Genomic DNA, 7,865 nt, shown 5'->3' with positions numbered 1-7,865 from the left:
ATAATATAATTAATTTTTATTATTTTTGGTTAATTTGTAAAACTAATTTGTTCAGAAAAGTCCGACCCAATATATAAATATTTTTTCCGCCCAGCCCGATTTTATATAAATAGAAAATTTTTTTATTGGAAAAAATTTATTAAATGAAAAATATTAGTGCTTTGTTTCTTGAAATATTTTTAAAATATAGATCTTAATTTAACACAACTTAATGATAATAAGCCAAGCTCGGCCCATTTTTTTAAAAATATATCCTATCCGGAATGAGTTTTTTAATTTATTTCGAAAAGTCCGACCCGAAATATAAATAATCTTTCCGCCCAGCCCGATTTTATATAAATTGAAAATTTTTTTATTGGAAAAAATTTTTTAAATTAAAAATATTAGTGTTGTTTCTTGAAATATTTTTATATAGATCTTAATTTGAAAATGACAAATATCCCGCCAATGCATACCTTTAAGATATATTCCTTATAGTAATTTATTTAAATAGTATAAAAACTTGAAATTTATATTTATATCTATTTTTTTAATATATAGACGCAGCCTATGTCCAGTCCAATCATGGAAATTCAAGAAGAAGGATATAAAACTTCTAGATCAGAGAACAGCGTCATTATCAAAAATAATTTTAAAGATACTCCTAAGAAGTCAAGACGTAAATGTAAATTTTGTGATAAGTTCTACCTGTCTACTACAGCTTCCAGTAATTTAAAAAACCACCTAAAAAGATGTCATCCCAATATATTACAAAATGTTAGTCTACAATTGAGTGATTCTAGTTCTACATCATTAATTGGAGTTAGAAAACTTTCAGCTAATGAAAATCTTAATCTAAATAAATTAATTTTAAAGTATCACATTGATCAAAATGTACCTATTAATGGATTCGATAGTGAATCATTTAAAGATATATTTAAATATATCAATAAATATTCAAAGATTTGGTGTCTACAGACCGCATCCAAATATTTATCGAACATATATACAATAGCTAAAAATGAAATGATTTCTAAGCTTAATAATGTTAACAGCCAAATTTCTATAACCACAGATATGTGGACTGGAATAAATTCCACTTCATATATGGCTCTTACGATCCATTATATAGATAATGAATGGATATCCAAAAATTATTTACTAGATTTTATCGAGGTACCTCACCCCCACACGGGTGAGGATATTTGCTCAGTTATAATTGAATCTCTTAAAAAATTTCAAATTCCTAAAAAAATATCATCAATAACCCATGATAATGCCTCAAATATTTTATCAGCATCTGAATATATCAAAAAATATTATTTAAAAAATTATAACAAAGATTTTTACATCAATCGATGCTTAGCACATACTATAAATATAATAGTCAAAGAAGGATTAGATTCATATTCTTCCCTCCTCCAAAATATAGATATTTTAGTTAAAAAATTGCACAGAAGTCCCAAACTCATGCAGGAGTACATGAGGATTAGTGGTGGCACAAAAATCCCAAATGATGTGGCCACCAGATGGAACAGTAGATATTTAATGATTAAATCAATCAATAAGGTATTAATATTAAATATTTTACTTTTTAATAATTTTTAATATTTATAGAATATAGATGCTGTCATAGAGTTTGGCACAAAATTCTTGGAAGATTTTCATTTAAATAATGAAGAATGTAAATTTTTAAAAGAATTAGAAAGTTTTTTATTTCCATTTTACAAGATTACTTGTGAAGTAAGTTCGGAAACCTATACTACTGTAGGTTTATCATTATTGTATATTAATACAATAATGACATCACTTGAGCGAACCATCGCATCTAATGCAAGTGATGGGATAAAAGAGGCTGCTGTAAAAATGAAGAATAAATGTAAAATTTATTCAGATTATATGAATACATTTGAAAATTATGTATGCTCTTTCCTTGACCCAAGGATTAAAAAAAAATATATACCAACTTACATCAATAAAATTGAGTATTTTGATAATTTTAAAATTTTATATAACAAATATCTGCCCGGCACATACAATGTTTATGAATATAACGACGAAGAAAATCCAGCGAATTTGATGTCGGTATCCATATTTAACGACCTCAGAAAGTAAATATAGCAATTTATTATATTTAATCATATATTTTTATAATTCGTTTTAAGGCAAGCTTATGATTATCCAGAGCCGTCAAAAGAAGAAATTGACGATTATATTGGAGAACCGGTTGCTAAATCAACAATAAATGTTTTGGATTGGTGGAGTTCTAACATCCACAGATATCCAAAATTATCGATGATGGCCAAAGATTTTTTTTCGCATCAATCTACGTCAGTGCCTAGTGAAAGAGTTTTTTCTGGTGCTGTAGAAACGTTGACCAAGAAAAGAAATCGCATATCATCAATGAAATTAAATGAATGTTTATCACTAAAATCATGGGATTTTGATATATTAAATTTAAAAGATGATTTTTGGACATGATTGATTATTGTATATAATAAATTGTTATTAGCAAAATATATAAATAAATAAATATTATTACAAATATTTTATTTTGGCTAACAATATAAATATTAAATATATTTTTTCTAAAATCTAATAGGGTTTATGAACCCCAGGTTGTTGGAAAAACTTTTGCGTAAATGCCGTCAAATAATATAGTTCCATTTTTAAGTATTGAGTGTTATTTCCTTTCTAACACTTTTTTATAAAGTAATATACAAAATATATAACTTTAGCTATTAATTGGAAATATCCTTTTGAAGCAAAATTTCCCTCTCATTCAATTTGCTTAATAAATCATATAAGTAATCTAGTTTCATAAAATTTAAATAAAATTAAAAAAAAATATATTTTTTTTTTGATTTATTATTTTTTTTATTTTACTAATAATTATTACTAAAGTAAAGAAAAGATGGAGGGAGGGAGATGGTTTATATAATTTTGACTTGGGAATGAAATTATTTTAACAAAAAATAAATATTTTTATTATGGAATTAATTTTTGGGGGAAAAAAAGGGAGGGTAAATAGATAGAATTGGAAGTTAGTTATGCTATGCTATTATGGAAAAAACAAAAAATAAGTAAAAAAAAAAATGGAAGTTATTAATATTAAAATAAATAAAACTGAAATTTTTTTCGGCAAGTTTGGAAATTTGTTTTTATAAGGGCTATGTGTGGAATAATTGTAAGCAGAAGCTAATCTGATCATATAAAACTTAGATTGTTTCAATCAAATACGGGAGACCGGACCGGGGTTATTTTTATCCATAAAAAATAAGTGTTATAAAAATAGACTAAGCAAATTTATCAATATAGAATTTTAAAAAATATCATGGTTTATCAAGTGATTAAATCTATATTTTATTTACTTTTAATTTAATGACCCGTAAAAATTCCCTCAAAACTATCAAAAGTTTTAACAATTTCATTAAAATTATTTTATTTATTCTATGACAAATATAAAATTATTCACAAATATTAATAAAATGAATATCGAAAAAGATAACTTTGTTTAACAAATTTATATTAAGTTTTATGATTATAATATCGTCTAAAGTATATTTGTCAAATTTATTTCGTAATGTGGTTACTTCGTAGTGCACTGAAGGATCTTTCCATCGATATATGTGACCAAAGATCAGTTAGAACTACTCGCTAGAGGGATATTTTGGATAAATGTAAAAATATTTTGATGGGAAGACAATTTTAGGCTATACATTAATTTGTAATATCTATCGAATTAGAGTTAAACAACAAATAAAAGCATTTCAGCTTAAAATTAAAGTCGGGCCTACTAGAGTCAACTCCTGAGGTGACTAATGTCAACTCCTGAGCCAGCATATCAAATCTGTTTGAGCCTTAACCAATTTTTACAACTTTAGGGCAAGAATTAAATCAACATAAATTATCCTCATTTTTCGATGATATATGAATTATAAATATCTAAAAATCGATAAATTCCTATAATAAATTTTTCCCGGTCTTAGAAGGTAATTATTTCGAATTCCATATCAATTATTTAATTAATATGAAATTTAATTACTCTCCTCTAATTTTTAATATAAGTATACAATTTTTAAAAAAAGACTGTTATTGAAATATTCGTCCTATATGCATAAAATTGATCAAAACATTAACAATAAATTATTATAAGTTGATTTGGGTTGGTGCTCAGGTCAGTGCTTGGGTCGGTGCTCGGGTCTATGGATTTGGTCGACCAATTTGTTTGCTTTGGTTTTGGTTCATTTTTTCGACCAAAAACCCAACCAAAAATAATGCTAATTCGACCCAACCTAGCAATTTAACTACACGAATATTTACAATATATATTTTTACCCATTTGCGTCAAAAAAATCAAATATCTTTAAAAATAACGATTATGACAACAATTGTCACTTTTATATGGTACATCTTCACTGAAATTTTAATTAAACTTGTTTACAATATATATTTTTACCTATTTACTTTAAAAAAGTTCAAAAATAACGATTATGACAATTGTCACTTTTCTTACATCTTCACTGAAATTTTAATTTAACTTGTTTACAATATATATTTTTAGCTATTTATTTGTAAAAAATTCAAAACAGTTCAAAAATAAAGTTTTGGACAATTATCACTTTTCCATAGTACACTTTCACTGAAATATTAATTTACATGTTTACAAAACATATTTTTACCTATTTACTTTAAAAAAACTCAAAAAAGTTCAAAAATAACGATTATGATTTGTCACTTTTCCATAGTACACTTTCACTGAAATATTAATTTAACATGTTTACAAAACATATTTTTACCCATTTACTTTAAAAAAACTTAAAAAAGTTTAAAAATACCGATTATGACAATTGTCACCTTTCTATGGTACATCTTCACTGAAATTTTATTTTAACATCATTATAATATATATTTTTACCTATTTACTTTAAAAAAAGTTCAAAAATAACGATTATGACAATTGTCACTTTTCCATAGTACACTTTCACTGAAATATTAATTTAACATGTTTACAAAACATATTTTTACCTATTTACTTTAAAAAAACACAAAAAAGTTCAAAAATAACGATTATGACAATTTTCACTTTTCTATAATAAACTTTCACTGAAATATTAATTTAACATGTTTACAAAACATATTTTTACCCATTTACTTTAAAAAAACTTAAAAAAGTTTAAAAATAACGATTATGACAATTGTCACCTTTCTATGGTACATCTTCACTGAAATTTTATTTTAACATCATTATAATATATATTTTTACCTATTTACTTTAAAAAAAGTTCAAAAATAACGATTATGACAATTGTCACTTTTCCATAGTACACTTTCACTGAAATATTAATTTAACATGTTTACAAAACATATTTTTACCTATTTACTTTAAAAAAACACAAAAAAGTTCAAAAATAACGATTATGACAATTTTCACTTTTCTATAATAAACTTTCACTGAAATATTAATTTAACATGTTTACAAAACATATTTTTACCCATTTACTTTAAAAAAACTTAAAAAAGTTTAAAAATAACGATTATGACAATTGTCACCTTTCTATGGTACATCTTCACTGAAATTTTATTTTAACATCTTTATAATATATATTTTTACCTATTTACTTTAAAAAAACTCAAAAAAGTTCAAAAATAACGATTATGACAATTGTCACTTTTCCATAGTACACTTTTACTGAAATATTAATTTAACATGTTTACAAAACATATTTTTACCTATTTACTTTAAAAAAACACAAAAAAGTTCAAAAATAACGATTATGACAATTTTCACTTTTCTATAATAAACTTTCACTGAAATATTAATTTAACATGTTTACAAAACATATTTTTACCCATTTACTTTAAAAAAACTTAAAAAAGTTTAAAAATAACGATTATGACAATTGTCACCTTTCTATGGTACATCTTCACTGAAATTTTATTTTAACATCTTTATAATATATATTTTTACCTATTTACTTTAAAAAACTCAAAAAAGTTCAAAAATAACGATTATGACAATTGTCAATTTTCTATAATAAACTTTCACTGAAATATTAATTTAACATGTTTACAAAACATATTTTTACCCATTTACTTTAAAAAAAGTTAAAATAACGATTATGACAATTGTCACCGTTCTATGGTACATCTTCACTGAAATTTTATTTTAACATCTTTACAATATATATTTTTACCTATTTACTTTAAAAAAATTCAAAAAAGTTCAAAAATAACGATTATGACAATTGTCACTTTTTTATGGTACATCTTCACTGAAATTTTAATTTATCTTATTTACAATATATATTTTTACCTATTTACTTTAAAAAAATTCAAAAAAGTTCAAAAATAACGATTATGACAACAATTGTCACTTTTATAAGTTACATCTTCATTGAATTTATAATTTAACCTCTTTACAATATAAATATGTCAAAAAGTTTCAAAAATGTATAAAAAACGAATATGACAATTGTCACATTAAAATATTTTCCTTTAAAAATACATATAAAATAACATAAAAAAGTTAAATATAAATATTTTTAAAAATTATTTAACCACCTCTTTAAATATACAAAAAAATAGATAGTTTTACAAAGATGATTAAAAAAAACATAAAAGATTTCACCTCAAAGATTGTTTATTTATAAGAAAATTCTCCAAAATATTGCTCAAATGAAAATTTAAAATTCTTATTATTTTTGAACTTCATAAAAAATTTTTGCTTAAAAATTTGGGCGCGTGAAAATCACTAATAAATTGTAACAAAAAAAAATAATATTACAATACAACAATAGCAGCATATTGTTTATTAAAAATACATCAAATCAATAAACTATTTTCATAATATATAAATTAGTTTAAAAAAAATAAATATATATTATATTGTTTTTTAACATTAAATAAATAAATTTTGGCTTAAAATAAGACTCGAGCCAACTCTTGAGCCAACTCCTGAGCCGGCTTGAGCCAACTTCTGAGCCGGCTTGAGCCAACTTCTGAGCCGGCTTGAGCCTAAGCCAATTTTTCGGCTCCGGCCTCGAGGTCGGAGCCGTAAAAACTTCAGATGTCGAATTTAAGGTGCATTTTATTTTACTTATTTAAGCTAAATGAATTTTAGATCGATAAACAATCCATAAACGCTCATAAGATAGTATTAACAATGAAGAGTGATGTTTTTAAAAACATGTTTTGTGGTAATATTCCATTTGATGATGAACCAGTTTTAATCAAAGATATTGAATATAAAGTGTTCAAGGCTATGTTAAAGTAACATATTTTATTCAATATATTTTTTATGATTTAATGAAGGAAAATAGGAACTAAAATTAAGAAATTTATTGGAAAATAAGAAATTCATAGTTAAATTAAAAAATGTTTTTTTTATAAGATATTAAATTATTCTGCCTATCTTCTTATTGATTCTAATATCGATAATGTTTTGTCTTATAAAATATCTTTATATAAACTTTAATGAGGTATTATAAAATTTTATTTCTCCCTAAAAATCAGAGTCCAGAGAGGGTATCTGTTTTCAGCCACAGTCTCAATTCAAAATTATTCTAATTTTCAGCTTGCCATTATTTTTATTTCAAGATATGGTTTTAGTTATAAATTAGGAATATGAGAAGGAAAATATATCTTGATTGATAATTTCCAACATAATTATGCCTATTTTTAAAATGTATTTAAGGGTTATCCTGTATTTTTTTTTAAAGTACATTTGTGCCTAAGTCCAGATTTTAAAAAGGGTAACTAATATGATTTGCATATGGCAACAGTTAAAATTAGTGATTTTATCTTAAATTTTTTTTTATGCATGAAAGTTATACAATATTTACTTATAAAAGGTTTTTTACAAAAAATATTTGGCACTTTTAGTT

Source organism: Gordionus sp. m RMFG-2023, chromosome 5, assembly GCF_954871325.1.
Source record: "Gordionus sp. m RMFG-2023 chromosome 5, tfGorSpeb1-WG-v2, whole genome shotgun sequence".
NCBI classification, from domain to species: domain Eukaryota; kingdom Metazoa; phylum Nematomorpha; class Gordioida; order Chordodea; family Parachordodidae; genus Gordionus; species Gordionus sp. m RMFG-2023.
The sequence above is the reverse complement of the archived record's forward strand: the minus strand, read 5'-3'. Positions refer to the sequence as shown.